Here is a 16959-nt window from a genome sequence, read left to right as displayed (position 1 = left end):
GAATATGGTCCGCACATAATCCTACACTGACATTCCTCAAGGGGCACTGGTTTATGGGACATTTGCAGCTCCAAAATCCATTTTCCTCTTAGTTTGGGAACTGTCTCTGGTGTTTGCTATGCTCATACCTTCCTGGATTTCCATGAATTTCTGCGGAAATTCAAACTCTAGGTACTGGCACCCTGTTGCTTCTGCCTCTGGAAGAAAAAAAATCCAAGAAACTACAACCCCCTTCCACGCAGCAGGGCCTGTCATTATCTTGCTAATCAAAGCAAGCACTGTCAAAGGACCTGCTGAAAGGAAACTTACGTATATACGTCAAGCTTGCTCCAATTAAAAAATTGCTCATTGCCTAATTCATTAAACAGTAGGAAGTAGAAACGAAGCTTTAAATTTAGCAGAGATGCTACTGCTAATTATTAACCACAGTCTCTCATTAAGCCGTTGCCTGTCATTCTAATGAACAATATGAACAAAAGAGGATAAAATATAATCTACTAATCAAATTGTAATCTAACGATATCCAGTCAAACAAGTATGTGGTCATTTTCTCAAAAGATCAACTAGTGGCTTTATCTTGCTCTTGCTAATTAACTGGGGCTCGAAAATAACGCGGATTATTTCCATATCACATTCCTTGCTGTCTCAAATAAGGACGGAAGAGTACTCAGCACTCGAACAAGAAGCACTGCTGCGCGATGTAACTCCATTTGCTATCTTTGTACTCCCTTAAATGATAAGGGATAATTATCTTCACAGGACAGAATCTCCCCACGTGACTCAGGTTTGACTCTTCTCACGGCCAAGGGAGTTGCTTTGTGTAGATGTTACATGATTTACCACTCTATCGGCTGGGTTCAAAAGCAAATTTGAGAAACTCTTCTCTGCCATACTCATCAAACACAAAAGGCAGATCGATATGCAATTGCTCTGTCCAGGTAGCGAGTTAGTTGTTCCAAAATCACCCATCACAGTTTTGCTGAGGCCACTGGTTTCTCCTGGTGAATGATGAAATTGTTAAGGTAAATGCTGCCTTTGTGAACCTCAGGACGATAGCTGAAGGCAATGTTTGCAGTTGTCATCCTTCACAAGAAAATGTGGATTATAATGGCCCTTTTTTTTTCTGTAAGACTTGGATCAACTTGAATCCAATGAACCAATTTTTTTCTGTGGCTTTTCTCTGTTTTTCTACCTGGCTTTGCAAACCTGAAGTGGGTACTAACGAAAAGTTACGCTTTGTGATCTCTGTGAAATCCTGCCATCGCCTCGGCTTAACTCAAAGGATTCCTAGGAAAGGAATTTTTTCGGTGGTGCCCAGTGACAGAACAAGAGGTAATGGGCACAAACTTGAGCATAGGAAGTTCCACCTAAACATGAGGAGGAACGTCTTTCCTTTGAGGGTGGCAGAGCACTGGCACAGGCTGCCCAGAGAGGTGGTGGAGTCTCCGTCTCTGGAGACATTGAAAACCCGCCTGGACGTGTTCCTGTGCAACCTGCTGTAGGTGACCCTGCTCTGGCAGGGGGTTGGACTGGATGATCTCCAGAGGTCCCTTCCAACCCCTGCCATTCTGTGATTCTGTGATATTCAAATTTGAGCTTGCATCTAAAAATACACTAATGACAAGTGCCTTCCTCTCAAATCCATTCCCTTGTCTCCTACTGTGTGACAGACCGTGGAAGAGTAAAAATGGTAGGATTTAACTGATGTAATTGTAGATGTTGGAAAGTTGGGTGCCCATGTGTCAACTGCTCGGCCATGGTCACTTCAGAGTCAAGAGACAATTGCAGAGGGCAATGAATTTGACCCACGTAGGCAGCTATCTCAGCCTGAGAGAAACTGCCTCCTGGAAAAGCCTGGTCGTGTCCAATCACTACAAAGAGTGTCTCAGTTAATTAGCTTTGACTTAGCCACCTTTTAGACAGATAGTTAAGCGGAGATGAATGCCACCTTACATCTATCATTCATGACATAAAGACAGTATTACGCGTTGATATAATTCGCAGTATGTAAGAAATCGCAGGTTTGGGTTTCAAGCCTGTGTAAATATTTTCCAGGCTCCCTCTTTGATCAGGACCTCGGCACTTGACAGGAACGAACTTCACTCGATTCTCCTTTACTTTTCAGCACCACTGAAATGCACCAATATTTTAACCTGGGTTTCACAATATTTGGGGGTTTTAACAGGTAGCTTTAAAAAACCCCTATCCTGCACTGCCTTGTTTTGCAGTTCTAAGCACACCGCAATTCAACACTTCCTGGAGCTAATTAAGGGTTATCATTTTACTTTGCTCCAGAGGTTCATTTTAAGACAGATCCAAAAATGGCTAAAAGAGCACTTGTAGATGCTCTTTTCTGAAACAGATTGTTAATTAACCTTCCCCTTCTCTGTGCTTGCTAAAACCTCCATTGCTCTTTTTGCTAATTCCTCTTCTCTTAACCTGTCATTTAAGCCTGTGCCCTTGGCCTTCAGATCCAAACCTTCATCTTTCTTTGGCTTGCAGATGGGACAAAGGGCTGATCCTTTAGTCCTTCATATCCCCCTCCCAGACTTGGCTACAAGGAAGATTGTGAAAGCTTCTGCGAACTGTCAGCATTCTCCCTTGTTACTGCCCCTCTCCTTTACTATCAGTGAACTTCAAGGGTTTATTATTAGTGCAACACCGTAATTTGTACTAGATTTTGTGACTGTCTAATTAGCATTAGCAATTTAGTACAAAGCTATCCAAAAGGCTTACATTCATCTTGCCAGGACAGTTCCACACAGTTAAAGGACTAAAAATGAAAGAATTTGTCTGCAGTTACCTATTAAGAAAAGATCAGCTGTGGATGCTGCATTCCCAAATTAAGATATTCCTACTCCTTTGCTCTAAGCGGTTAGGCAGTATGAAAGGCCATCCTAGTCTTCCCAGTCTGTTGTAATGTTTTCTGGAACACGCTGGAAAGAATGCAACCCAGGGCCCACCAGAGCCTTTCCTGCAGGTTTCATCCTCCGTGTCCCCCTGCCGAGCGCTCCCGTTTGCTCCCCTTGCTGCCTGCCATCTTCATTTGGCACAGTTTACGCCACAACCAGTATTGTTACTGCTGTCCTCATCACGGCCCGGTCTCGTTAGCTTGTGATTGACTTTACCATGCTGGCTGCAGCCTCGGGAAGTAGATTATTGTCTCCAATGTCCAATACATAATGGGATAGTTGATTGTGTTTTTCACTTACCCTGAAAGCCTACCACAGTTTTTCAGCTCTTAATAACTTTGGAATAACACCCTATTCGGTTCTAGCCTGACCACATTTGCAAATAGCAGCATTCATGTATTAGATCTGGAAAAAAACATTAATAAAAGATGTCAGTGGTAAGAAGACTGGACAGCTGGATTACAGAAAAAAATGTGGGTATTAAAAAGTAGGACCTTTACCTTTTGAAGCAAGCAAGAGTGTCTCCCTGGCTGTCAGTGCCTCTCTCTGCAGCAGGGACAAGATTCCAGCTGCATTTATACTCACACCATGGTCCTGTCTTTCTCCTTGGCCTCGGTGGCCCTACTTACAGTTTAACACTACAGCCACCGGGTTTCTGCTCATCAAGGCAGGAATTTGTCTGGACTGATGGAGGTGGCCCTCCACCTGGATCAGTTGCCCGTGCTGCCATCGTCAATGGAGAGACACGTAGAAGTTTTAGGCTGGGATTAATCTGATTTATTTTAGATGTCTACATTAAGATGACATGAATCACATCTCAAAACTTCTTGTTTATCACCACAGAGCTGAGAGTGACAGTGATTTAAATGTGTATTGTCAGCATCCACACTCGAGCAAACAAAACCCCTGCAGAGGTAACACCTATACTAAGGCTGTAAGCGGTGTCAGGGCCCCTCTCTGGGCCTGAAGCCAGCTGGCAGGAGCAGGACAGAGAAATGGCCTCTCAGCCTCCAGGGAAGGGTGACGATGTGAGACCTGCCCACTGGGAAAATTCCCTAGCCTGGGATTGCTCCTCAGTTCTTCACAGAAGTGATTTGGGGCAGTGCTACTTGAACGAGACCAAAACCACGTTGAAGACTTTTCTAGCAAGTTAACGGCGTGGACAGTCAAGTTCCCAAGTCCTTGGTCCACATCTTGGCACTCTTTATTTTTCTTCGTGTCTGTACCCAGAGTGTCATAGCTACTCTTTTAACGGAATCCTAATATTGTGTTTCTCCCTCAGCTTTAAGTGCTACAACAGACTTATGATCAGGAAATTTTGGTAAATGTATTATTTCTCTCTTTTCTCAGGACATCTCGAAACTTCCAGAATCAATACCTTCTCACAGACTGTATTGCTTTCTGGAACTGCTCTACTGTTAGACAAATCACAGTTTAACATCACATGCCATCACCCAGTAACTTAAAGGATGGCACATATGTCTACCTGTTATTAAATGTTTATTTATGCCTGAAGGGAATGAGGTGCACACAAACACACATAGCCAAAAGGCATTATTCTGTGACGCTGTTTCCATGCAAGACCAAATCATTTACAGAGCTCCCATCCACAGCAGATACTACCTGTTCTCCAGAACTCGAACCAGACCTTCCCTGCCTGCACTAACTTGCTGCCTGCTTACCCTGCCTGCTTAACAGCGAATCCTTCCAGCCTAGTGTACACTAGTGTACAAGTGTACAGTGATAGAAGGAGTTCAATATCCTCTCTTTTTCATCCAAAACCACATAGCTCAATGTTTAGTTTCCCTACATAAGATGTAGGTTTGAAGCTCCTCAAGCGAAGAATATAACAGAATAAATAATCACCCCATACCCTGTTTTATTGCAGCTTGGTTGGGCTGAGCTCTGTAGGGAATTCATCAAATCTGCAGAATTACTGGGTCTTGGCAGGCCATGGGTATGAGATAAACAACTGCACAGCCCTGTAGAAATCAAGGTTATCCTGGCATGCACAGAAGGAGAAGTCCCAGCATTTGGTTATACTATTATAGAGAGCTGAGCTGCCTGTGAAGCTCAAGCATCTCTGGTAGCACCACATGGGAGTTTTGAGGATTTAGGTCTTTGGTTCCCAAGATATAGTTGAAGTTGTTTTCATGCTCAAGGGTTGAGGTTATTTGCCCAACACAGAAAGTGTGATTTCCTCACGGTGGCATGCAAAGCCCACAGGGACACCCTGAACCTTAAAGATATATTCATAACTGTGGGGTCTCTGCCTGTCGGCAAGTTACCTGGCTGTGCCTCGAGAGTGGAGGTCATCTTGGGCCACTGGTTAGAAAGCCCCATGATAGAATAGTCTTTACAATGATTTTTCAATTTGTATAGTTTGACGTTTGCAAGCAAGGTAATTTGAACATATCAAATATCTTGGTGCAAAGAAATGTTTCATTTAAGGTCGAAAAAGAAATCAATGCTCTTAATTCAAAACCATTCAATTTTCAAACCTTCCTAGCCACACTGATACCTCTGGTTCTTGGCTCAGTTGTGGAGTATCAGTCACCAGCACGTGTCCTGGCACCCTCTGAGCTCCGTATGGATAATGTCTTTGTCTTTACTTGATGGTTAGTGCAAGTAGCACTCTATACACTACAAAAAGGCTTTCCTGTTTTCCTTTAAACAAAGAAATTTCTACTTATGGTGTATATTTGCCATGTGCAGTGCAGACATACTTTCCCTCAAATGATGCTAAATCCTGAGTTCAGAGACGGTCAGTAAAGTTAATTCACTGCTGTAAGTCCTGGGTGCCAGGGGCTCAAGGAAAAGTCACTGTTGCATATGTGTTCTAGAGTGACACTGATCCAACCAGAACATTCACTAAACCCAGTCATGTAACCGTGTACCACAATCTGGTCGCAGTTGAAAAAAAATGAGAGATATCTCCCATGCGTTCAAAAAATTTGTAGACCCTTTTGACAGGAATCCAGATGCATTTTTCTCCTAATGGGGATGCTCAGTCAGGGCAGTGAAATATGGGAATGGTGCCAGAGACATCGAATTCACCATCACCTTTGCATACAGTTTCTGCAGTTTCACTATGCATTTAAGAACAGAACTAACTGACCTAAAAGACATATCCTCCAGATCACAGTCAGGATGTGACGTAGGGCTGGAAAAGCTGTATTTCTCTTTTGTTTTACTGCCTTGCTTAGTCTAGAAATGATGGACTTGTACTAAATATTTCGAAAGATGTTCCATTCTTGCTCAGAGTGTGTAAATCCTGTGTTCCAATGGGAAGGGTACTCAGTTTTTACTCTGGTATGGTTGGGACTGTATTATAGCTATATTATCTTCCAGATAACACAGTACTGTGTTACGAAGCAGCGGACACCTGCCAAAGCCATCAGGTCTGGAACAGACACTGACATGGTGATACCAGGATGCTCGATCCATTTACCCAGGTGTTTGGCTTGCTGGCCAGGAGAGTATCCCTCCTTTCTCCCACCCTGGTCCCCCTGATCACGGAGGCAGGACTGGCTGGTGTGACATGATCAGAGCAACACGCCTGGTTTATTGTCCTGCTCCAGCTGTGGTGACGACACACTGAGCTGCCCATGGGGCACTCCTAGACAGCTCCGCTCACAAGATTTGTGTATCCTGTTATTCCTTTCCCCACTCCTTGACACTCCCTTTCACCACCCTTTTACTTGCCTTTCTGCACCTCAGTCTTCTCTAAACAAAGCCATGCCTAAATGCTCTCCTCTCATTGTCCCCGTTTTGGTGCATCTGCACTCAAATTTGCTATTTTGATACTATTGCTTAGCTCAAGCTCACCTTGGACTTACATAGGGATATTGACATGCACTAGGCACCGCTGGACTTGCAAGATTCTTCTCCCCAGGAGGTCCCACATACTCCCCAAAACATCCCTCCAATTAGCTGTGAAGCTCAGCCGTTTCTCACGCAGCTCCCCCGTAAGGACCTGTGCAATCCAGCCTTCCCTTGCAGTGCGAGCTGTAACTTTTGTCAGTCTCTCACACTGCGGCCACGTGCAGCAATTTTTCATGTCACGTCCCACCGTTTTCCACATCTCACTCAGGAAGCTTCACCTCAGGCCAGTGTTTGGTCGGTGACCTGCAGTCCTAACAAAGTACATGACTCATAGAAAGGTAAGCTCATCTTGGGCCAAGAGCAGCTGATAATTATTTATTGCATTATTTGGTATTTATTGCTGTTACTATGACAAACCAAGGCTATCTCTTCTAGGAAATAGTAATTTTCCTCTCCAAATTATGTGAAGTCCTCAGTTAAATTAATAGAGGTGCCTTGGCACTGGAAGAATGAACAGTGTCATGGCTGAGGTTGAAGGAGCTGGTAGCAATGTCACAGCAGAGATTTCACTGAAATTTGTAATTAAAACAGAGCTAAAATTCCTTTATTTCATATTTTTATGATTAAATTTTTTCTCCATAACTCCTGCAGTAACTCTTCAGGGGACTATTAAATTGTCTGTATATTTTTAGAAAAACATCCCTCCAACTATTGCTAGGGAACAATTTACATTTCTCCATCCTGGATTTTACTCTCAGCTCTAAAGATTTCTTCTCATCATCTGCAGCCCAACTTACGTGCATTCTTAGACCACTTCTTCAAACAGAGATCAGCTTAAAACTCACACAGAAGAATGACCTCTGTATGTTTACCTGACATGAATCCTAGACAAATTTTTCTCTGTAAGGAAAAGCTCAGATTGGAGAATCATTCCCTTTCTGACAGAGCAGAGCCTGCCACGCACAGCCTTTGCTATTTGGAGACCTCTCCTTTCACAGGAGCTGCCCTCCTGCTTAGCTCAGCGGATTAAGGAGGGAAGAGTCAGAATTTATCCTCTGCCTCACTGGAAACAACTCCCTCTCCCGCTTCTGTGGCTTATTCCGGGTGAAGCCTCAGCCTGTACCTGCATACAAGACTTGCACTGACCTGTCTTAGGAGGTATGAGCAAGGAACGGAAGATAGAACTAGGGCAGGGGGATGGAGACAGTGGTTGGGGCCAAGCTGCCATGCTGACTCCCACGCCCACCTCCACCTCCCTTTGCCCACCTGTCCCAGCTGGAGAGCTCTCGTCCTCAGCTCCTCACGGCACGAATGGGATGAACTGGCTCTGAATGACAGCTCTTCATTTCCTTGTCTTTAGAGTCTGCATTAACGAGATATGCAAATTAGCAAACCGAAGTTAATTATTTTTTGACACAAACCAGGGGAGATGAATCACTGATGATTAAAGCAAGTTTAAGGTCTCTTTTTGCACAGCTTATGTAAAACAAAGGGGAAAGCGGCAGTCTCACACAGCTCTGGTGGTGCCTGTAACACCCCTGAGGAAGCAGGGGTGGGTGTTTCCATAAGCATGTTTCATGGCCACCAAAATCATTTGAGTTTTCCGCAACAGAAGGTTTCCAAAACAACTGAGGGCTTTGTTATATATGGGGATAGTATCTGGAGGAGCTAATATGGGCCATAATGGGCAGGAATCCACTTGCTCAAGTTTCATCTTACCTGAAGGTTAGATATTGTGTTCACCCAGGTTCTTGGTACAGTCCCTGGATAGAAATATGCAACTCATGTGACCTATCTAGAGACTTGTTTTCGTATGAAATTAGTAGTCATCTCTCTTTCTTAACTACAAAGGCGGCCTAAGATGCCTTCATCGTCTATGTAACTCTTTGATGTGGAAGTCAAGCAGACGACTCCCATGCTAGATGCTTCTTTTTCTGCATTTGTCCCCTGGGCTTTTCTAATCAGAAAGAAACTCACTTTAACAAATAGTTTTAAAAATACAGGTTAAGCGTTTTTAGTAAAAAGCGATTGCGTTTTGTGGAAGGAAGAGTCACGTGCAAATTTTGCTTTGCATCTTGTCTCCTGGCTCTAGAAGTCACGTAGGAACTATGCCTGCTGTGAAAAAACAAGCTACGCTGAAAACTCTAAGACTATATTTGTACGAATAAACTGAGCTAGAGGCATAGGCTTGGACACTTGATTTTCTAGAGTGGTGACATTGTTAGAATAATCCACGGTACAATTTTGTCCCAGGCCAACCAACACTTTCCTACAAAATCCTTGGGTACAGTTTTGGAGTTAATGCAAGCCAGGAATCAATCCAGATGCACACAAAATTTTTTAGAAGCTAAAGAGCTCCATGGCATGATAATGGCCAGACCAGGCCAACTGACCTCAAGGCCAAAAAGGGAAACAGATTTTTCTTAGCTTACCAGTGGCAGTATAACTGCAGTATATCAACAATCCAAAGCAATGAAGCCAAAAGAGTCATATTCTCCCCTCAGCAGATCTGTAATTACATTGAACTTGATCAATTCGGTGGTAATAAATTTGCCTTATGTGTTTAAGGCTAAAAATATAACATAAAACTAACCATAAATTATTTCCCTTTGTGAAATATAGGCTCTGGATTTTGCATTCACTGTTGGTGTTACTGTTTTCATATACAGCAGTGTAAGGAAAGCACCTGGGGTTTTTGAGGGGTTTAACAGAAATATCCTGAGCCGGTTACTGCAAGAGCACAGAGCCAGGGTGTAACACCAGAGCTGCACAGGCACAGAGGTTCAAACAATAATGATACTCGCATGAATTATACCTCGCCTCCTAATAATGCGTACTTGCAAACTGACCTTTCCCTAATCACACCACCATGTGTGGCCAGCTGGTATGATCATATTTATTTCTTACGAGGCACCTCCAGAGGCTAAGGACATCAATTTGAAACTTAGACGATAAAAAGCAGACATTTAAATCCATCATCTGTCTCCTGTATTGCTGCCCTGTCAGTGAGATTTCAGAAGCAGCTTTAGCTATGCAAAACCAGGCCTCTCCTTTATGTGCTGAAGCCTTAGCACCTCAGCCACCCCAACCTGAGCACAGTAGATCTGGTGGCATCTAAAATCATAGCCAGCCCTTTATCCTCTGCCCTGTTGAAGGGCAGAACATTAGTGGCTGCTCACCTGAGAGCTCAGATGGAGTAGCTGCAAGGCTCTGTGAAGCCTGAAGGTGAATACATGCCAATATACACAAAATCAGCACTTTGTGAACAACTGTGGCACTCAGGTCTCAAGTAGTGAAACGTCCTGCAAATTTCCGTCAAGACCACGCTTCAATCAGTATTGGGAAAAATCAGCTACGTACACAAATATTGTCTTCACATCTCATCCAAGTAACTCACATAAGTGACGAAGAATGGTGAGCTCCTAAAACTTCACATTTCACAATGGGAATACAGATCAATTTTGGTAATTACATGTACGTGAACCTTCCTAAACAGGCAGAATTCCCTTTGAATAAAGCAAAGATTTTCTGAAGCAGTCTCTGACAAAAACACTCCTCAGTTTCATGAGTCCTCCTTTTGAATCTCTTAGCATCCATACAGGACCATGCTCATTAAACAAATGTCCTTCAGCATTCCAGAAATCACTTGTTCCAATTTTTAGCAATGTTGCAAGGACATGTTTTTGCATTCCCCTTCATTACCACGTTGTCAGCCTCCTAAATTAACATTCAAGATTTTATTCCACTGTCATAGATTGAGCTGACAGGTCAACTCGTGGTTTTTAATTTGAAACATTGCCCTGTTCTCTGCAATTAAGTTTATTTCTCTAAGTTGAGTGAGAAGGAAAATGCCTTACTCTGCTATGTCTATTTCCCTTACACCTGGTTACTCCACGCTAACATTTGCCTGATTTAAATGGAGTGTCCCTATAGGACAGCGGTGATGTTAAGATTTGTAACAGAAACTTTAGGATGGTTCCTAGTGGAGAAAGAAGGGAAACATCCCAATGCAGATGCAGCAGAATGCATGGAAGATGTGGAGACGTAAGAAAGACACGTGTTGATGGCACCTAGATTAGCATGTCATCAAGATCATAGCATATCTGCCAACGGCTTCTGCATGCTTCATACCCAGGTTGGAGAAAAAAAGGAGAGCCTAAAACAAAGGACAGCCTAAAACAAAGGACAGCCTACATCAAGACTAAGACAAAGACTCAAGACATTGCAAGATGATCATCAGAAGATGAGGAACAGGAAATTCCATTTAAACATATGAAAAAAAATATTTACCTGAAGGGGTGGTTAAAAATGGTAGTCGTGGAGTTTCCACCCTTGGAAATACTCAAAACCCAACTTGACAAGGTCTTAAGCAACCTAATTTGGTGAACCCTGCTTTGAGCAGGGACACTGGACCAGACAATCTTCAGAAGTCACTTCCAACCTTAACCATTCTGTGATTCTAACAGCGCTGGATCCTTAAAATCCCATCATGGCAAAGGACCATGAGTAAATTCTAATGAGTGAGATGCAATGGAATGGTGAGATAAAAGATCAAAATCACCATCAGCTTCTATGGGTGCAAAAAAGCTTATCTAAAACTATCAAATGGTCATCAACCTAAGGAGAACCCAGGAGACATGATGTGTACTGAGTAATCAGAGTCCTTTGTACATCTTTTCACCACAAGTAATCTGGACCAGACCACTTTGTCCGCCTGATCCACCAGATCACCTTCTAGAAGCCTAAATGCTGGGCAGGATACTTGGACACGTGTGTCTTAGTGCTTGAGATCATGCAGGTATGAGGATGGGAGAAACAGGCTTTTTTTGTAAATAAAATAACCTTTCTCTGCATGAAACACCTGGCTTTGAGCTATATAATATTGTTTCTACAACAGTGTAGCATTATTTCCTACAATACTGTGATGCAGTATGAGGAAACGTGAGCTTTTCCTTCTACAGAAGCACTGCAAAATTCAGTGCACAAAATGTAATGTATCATTTCCTCAGCTGGGATAAATTAATACTGATCTAATCATAGAATCATAGAATCACAGAATCTTCATGGTTGGAAAGGACCTTTGAGATTGTCGAGTCCAACCAAACAACCTACAATCTCTGCCACTAGAGCATGCCCTGAAGTGCCACATCTAGACGTTTCTTAAATACCTCTAGGGATGGTGACTCAACCACCTCCCTGGGCAGGCTGTTCCAGTGCCTGACCACTCTTCCAGTAAAGGAATTCTTCCTAATATCTAAGCTAAACCTCCCCTGCCACAACTTCAGACCATTTCCTCTGGTCCTGTCATCATTCACCTGGGAGAAGAGGCCAACACCCACCTCTCTCCAACCTCCTTTCAGGCAGTTGTAGAGGGCAATGAGGTCTCCCCTCAGCCTCCTCTTCCCCAAGCTAAACATGCCCAGCTCCCTCAGCCTCTCCTCAGGTGACCTGGTCTCCAGACCCCTCACCAGCCTGGTAGCTCTCCTCTGGACACGCTCCAGCACTTCAATGTCCCTCTTGTACAGAGGGGCCCAGAACTGAACACAGCACTCGAGGTGAGGCCTCACCAGTGCCGACTACAGAGGCACCATCACTTCCCTGCTCCTGCTGGCCACGCTATTCCTGATACAAGCCAGGATGCTGTTGGCCTTCTTGGCCACCTGGGCACACTGCTGGCTCATGTAGTGCTGGCTGTCCACCAGCACCCCCAGGTCCTTTTCTGCTGGGCAGCTTTCCAGCCACTCTTCCCCAAGCCTGTAGCGTTGCTTAGGGTTGTTGTGACCGAAATGCAGGACCCGGCACTTGGCCTTATTAAACCTTATACAGTTGGCCTTGGCCCATTGATCCAGCCTGTCCAGGTCCCTCTGTAGAGCCTTCCTACCCTCAAGCAGATCAACACTCCCACCTAGTTTGGTGTCATCAAACTAGAGGGACACCTCCCACTAGACCAGGCTGCTTAAAGCCCCATCCAGCCTGGCCTTGAACACTTCCAGGGATGGGGCATCCACAACTTCCCAAAGCAACCTGTTCCAGTGTCTCACCACCCTCACAGGAAAGAATTTTTTCCTGATATCCAATCTAAATCTACCCTCTTTCAGCTTGAAACTGTTACCCCTCATCCTATCATTATACTCCCTGATGAAGAGTCCCTCCCCATCCTTCCTGTAGGCCCCCTTCACCTACTGGAAGGGGCTATAAGGTCTCCGCGGAGCCTTCTCTTCTCCAGGCTGACAAACATATGAGTTTCAATTTTAATGCTAGCAAACAATGCAACTCGTCACGTTAATGCACAAGCTCCAACTGCTCTAACGTTATCTTTGATCAAAATCTTAAGGATTGTGAGACTCACCCCTGTTCACCCCTTTTTTGTCTTCTCCTCCTCCCTTGATCTCCACTCTCCAGTGTACAGCACCTGTGTGAACAAACTGTTTTGACAGTAAAACAGCACAATGATAAAATATGCTGTATATCAAAGGTAAGCAGCACCATCTGCCAGCTCTTCCAGAGCACTGCAAGGAGCAGCAGGCTCAGACTGAACTTGGGCAATCCTGCGGTAGCCGTGGGTGAGAAAAGGAAAGATCACATTCCCCAACACCCTGTCCTACAGTAAAGATAGCTGTTCATGCACCATCGATTCAGTTCATGACTCAAAGTAATCAAGGATTTTTGAAATGCACCAAACTACAACATATTTTTCAAAACATTTTGATTTGTTGCAATAAAAAAAAGTATTCAAAGTCATACGTTAGTTTAATTTAAAGATTTTGGGGGAAATGTTTTCTAAGGTCCAAGATGGATATCTGGTAAGAGAGACCCTGCCTCCACCTGACCACAGGCATTCATAGATAATCAATAATCTTTTGTCCCAAATGAGCCTCTAATTTGTGTCCCAGAGAACCTCTGAAATAGAGCAAGGAGGGTCTCCACGCTTCCCTCCCTCCGTTTGCCCAGACACACCCCCTTCCAGATGTGTGGGTATCTGAATGAACATTCCTCCCTGCACAGGCACAGCTGGACAGAGACTTTCCAAATATTCTTTTTTTAAAACTTTTGGGAAGCCATGGATTTTCTGGTAGTACACAAGCAGGTTAGTTAGGAGAACAGCCCCCAGGACTTCTCTGAGGACTTGATCCAAGTCATCCTCCCTGATTTAAAAAAAAAAATAAAGGGGGGGGGGGGGAAATAAAAAAGGTAAAAATGAGATAGTCCTCTAGACCTCTAGCTTCCAAAGAATAAACACGTCACAGCTCTGATCTGCCAGCAATACCCTTTCCTCAGCCTGCTCCTCTGTACAGTAGTGATAATTAGCTTTCTCATGGATGACATGTTTTAATTAGTGACAATGGCAGTCTGAGTGAGAGGAAAAGAAGATATGTTAGTCTCCAGACTTACTTCTGGCACAGAAAACATGTGGCACAGCAAGAACTAGAATCCAGCAGGATCCAAACATTAACATGAGGAAAACACATGCCTTTTCGGATGCTTAATACAGATTTCACATACTTCTAAATGTCACCAGTTGAGGCCAGACAGAGAACCAGCTGGTGTCTGGAGATAAGGTGCTTTGATTTCTTGCTTGTCACTCATTTGTCACTCAAATGAAAAACTGCAGAACTCACAAGACAAGTGAACCAATATTTGAAAAATAAAGGGCATCACTCCAGGGAAAGCCTGGATTCCACCAGTTAAACCAACACGTGTAGGCAGTGGAGCAGCACTGAGTTGGGAACCTATCTGGTTCTAAGTCATATAGCACGCATCAAGTTATTGGAATACTAAATAAAACAGAGTACCAAAAAACGCACATATGCATCTGGGATGACCAACTTCTGGCTCGTCACATGACCAGCCTGGCCACCTTGGCCAGCTGCAAGACAAAAGGGACCGCTGCAGTTTTCATGGTGGTTCTACGTTCTGTTGACACCTTGCTCATGCTCAGCCTCTCTTTCCACAGGTCTTCTGCAAATTGTAATGTTATTAACACCCAACTGACCACATATAAAAGCTTTTGTACTGGAAGGACTCTAGTGAAACTGGCTGCTGTTTCATTTTAGCATCTTTCCTGAGAAATTCTGTATCCGTCACATCTTGTCTTTGTCACAGCATCAAACATACACGGAGCTGCCATACAGACAAGTTCCTGCACTGTAGCCCTCACTATCCATACGCTCACAAAGATGTGCATGTGGCAAACAAGGCTAAGAGCAAAACAGAGTGCACAGGAGAAGGTCACAAGATCCTTTGCAGGATAAAAGCCGTTTTTTTCTGTTTTCAAATGTATAACATTTACATACTCTCATCTTCTTAGTATGAGCTTGATGATGAAAGCACCCGTGCTGTTTGGTTTTGGTTTTTTTTTTTACAAGTTTGCTACGTTTTGCAAATTCTCTGGAACTCAACAAACATGTGCACACCCACACAAGTCTATTACAAAGTTTTCTTGTCAGAGGTCCATCAGCTAAAGTGAATTAGAGGCGCTGATTTCATCCCCATAACTAAGTGGTCTTTGGCCAATGGCTCAGCCTAGTGTTGGGTGCTGAGACAGAGACAGATCAGAGCTGCAGCCGGGGTGGAGCTGGAAAGGGGCTGCCAAAGAAAGGTTGGGGCTGCAGAAAGATCTCTCCCATGGGGACCGTTTAGCCGGAGGAAAGGCTTAGGTACCTTGCCTAAGGTCCAGCCAAGGATTACAGTGCAGTTCAGAGCCAAGAAATAAACTCAAAGCTCCAGCTGTAGGGGCTGGAAAGTGTCTTTCCAAGTAAACTAGGGGCTGATGCCAGAAGTCACTTCAGAAGAGTGCCGTCAGCTCTGCTCCTGAAACTCTGGGCTTTCTCTTTCTCTCAACCCCACACTGAAATAAAGCATTGGCTTTACTGGAGCTCTTATCTGAGGAATAATTAGTCCCTGGATTGAGCAGGGCCTCTGGTCTATGGCTTAGATTATTGCTAGGGTCAGGATTAGGTCTGATAGCAATAGCAAGACCACAGTTGGAGCAGGGCTGGAGGAAGACAGAGAAGGCTGCAAAAAGTATCTTCCCTTGGACACGGCATAACTGGGAGAAGGTTTGGGGTCCTCTGTCCAAGGGGCACTCTAGGATTAGGCTTAGGGTCAGGTTGAGAGAAAAAGTCAGAACAAAATTACAACTGAAGTGGGACAAGAAAGTATATTCCAAAGCAAATGAAAGGCTAATGCCCTAAATCTTCTCTAAGGGATATTTAGCCCAGGGGAAGCTCTTAGCTTGGGGATAGTGTGGTTTATCCCCACCAGAACTTTCTAAACCTCACTAAAATCTTCTGATTTAACGGTGATTAAAGAGGTTGCATATGACAGCACAGGTAACGTCACAAGGAGGGAACATGCCACAACAGAGGCAACGTGAAGCAATGTTAAAAAGGTGACCATTTGGTGCAACACAGAAGAAGGTGCCATATGTAATTTTTTTTTTTTACAAATGCTTAGGTGCATTACAGAGCTCTTATGCAATTGTAACCCTACTTGGTAGCCCTGAGTGAGGATTTCACTGGCTGCCGCCTAGCTCACAGCCACGAACATGCAGCAACTCAGGCTGGGCACAAAGAAGGGCTTGCAGGGAAATGTTACAAACGCCACATAAAGTAATGGCCACTGCTGCTTTCTATTGTATAACAACTAACCTCTTCAGCATTGCCTCACCAATGAACAACCCACCCTGCTGTTTTCTACGACAGTGTTGTCATTAGTCTCTGTTGGGTTACATGCACACAAAACCGCGCACACACACCTTCAAAAGCATCAGGGCTGTGACTGAAAGGAACATATTCTGCTCCTGTCTGCGAAGGGCATGTAGTCTTACACAGATTGAGAAACGGCGCAGTGGCATCTAGTGGGCATTCGTTGCATTAGCTGATAACCAGCAATAATTCTTGATTCATTAGTGCTGAGAGAGAGGAATATAAAGAGGGTGTCAGGGAAAGGGAAATACGGAGGTCTGCCCTTCCGCCTCCAACTCCAGCGCAGAGAAAACCCCTGGCATCAGGGGCTGCCCCCTGGGCTGTGCCATTCGCAGTACCTCGCCCAACAAACAGCTTAAATGAACCTGTCCTTAATTTCTTCCCACCTTTCCCTCTTCTGCTTCCACATACCCTAGTAAAAAAGTCCTTTAACACCCAGATATTTGTACTATACAGATATTTGTCATCTCTTTCCATCTAGCTACTCAGCATTTACTCACTACTTAGCAAACAGG

The sequence above is a fragment of the Larus michahellis genome, chromosome 3, assembly GCF_964199755.1.
Source record: "Larus michahellis chromosome 3, bLarMic1.1, whole genome shotgun sequence".
NCBI classification, from domain to species: domain Eukaryota; kingdom Metazoa; phylum Chordata; class Aves; order Charadriiformes; family Laridae; genus Larus; species Larus michahellis.
This window is presented reverse-complemented; position numbering follows the sequence as displayed.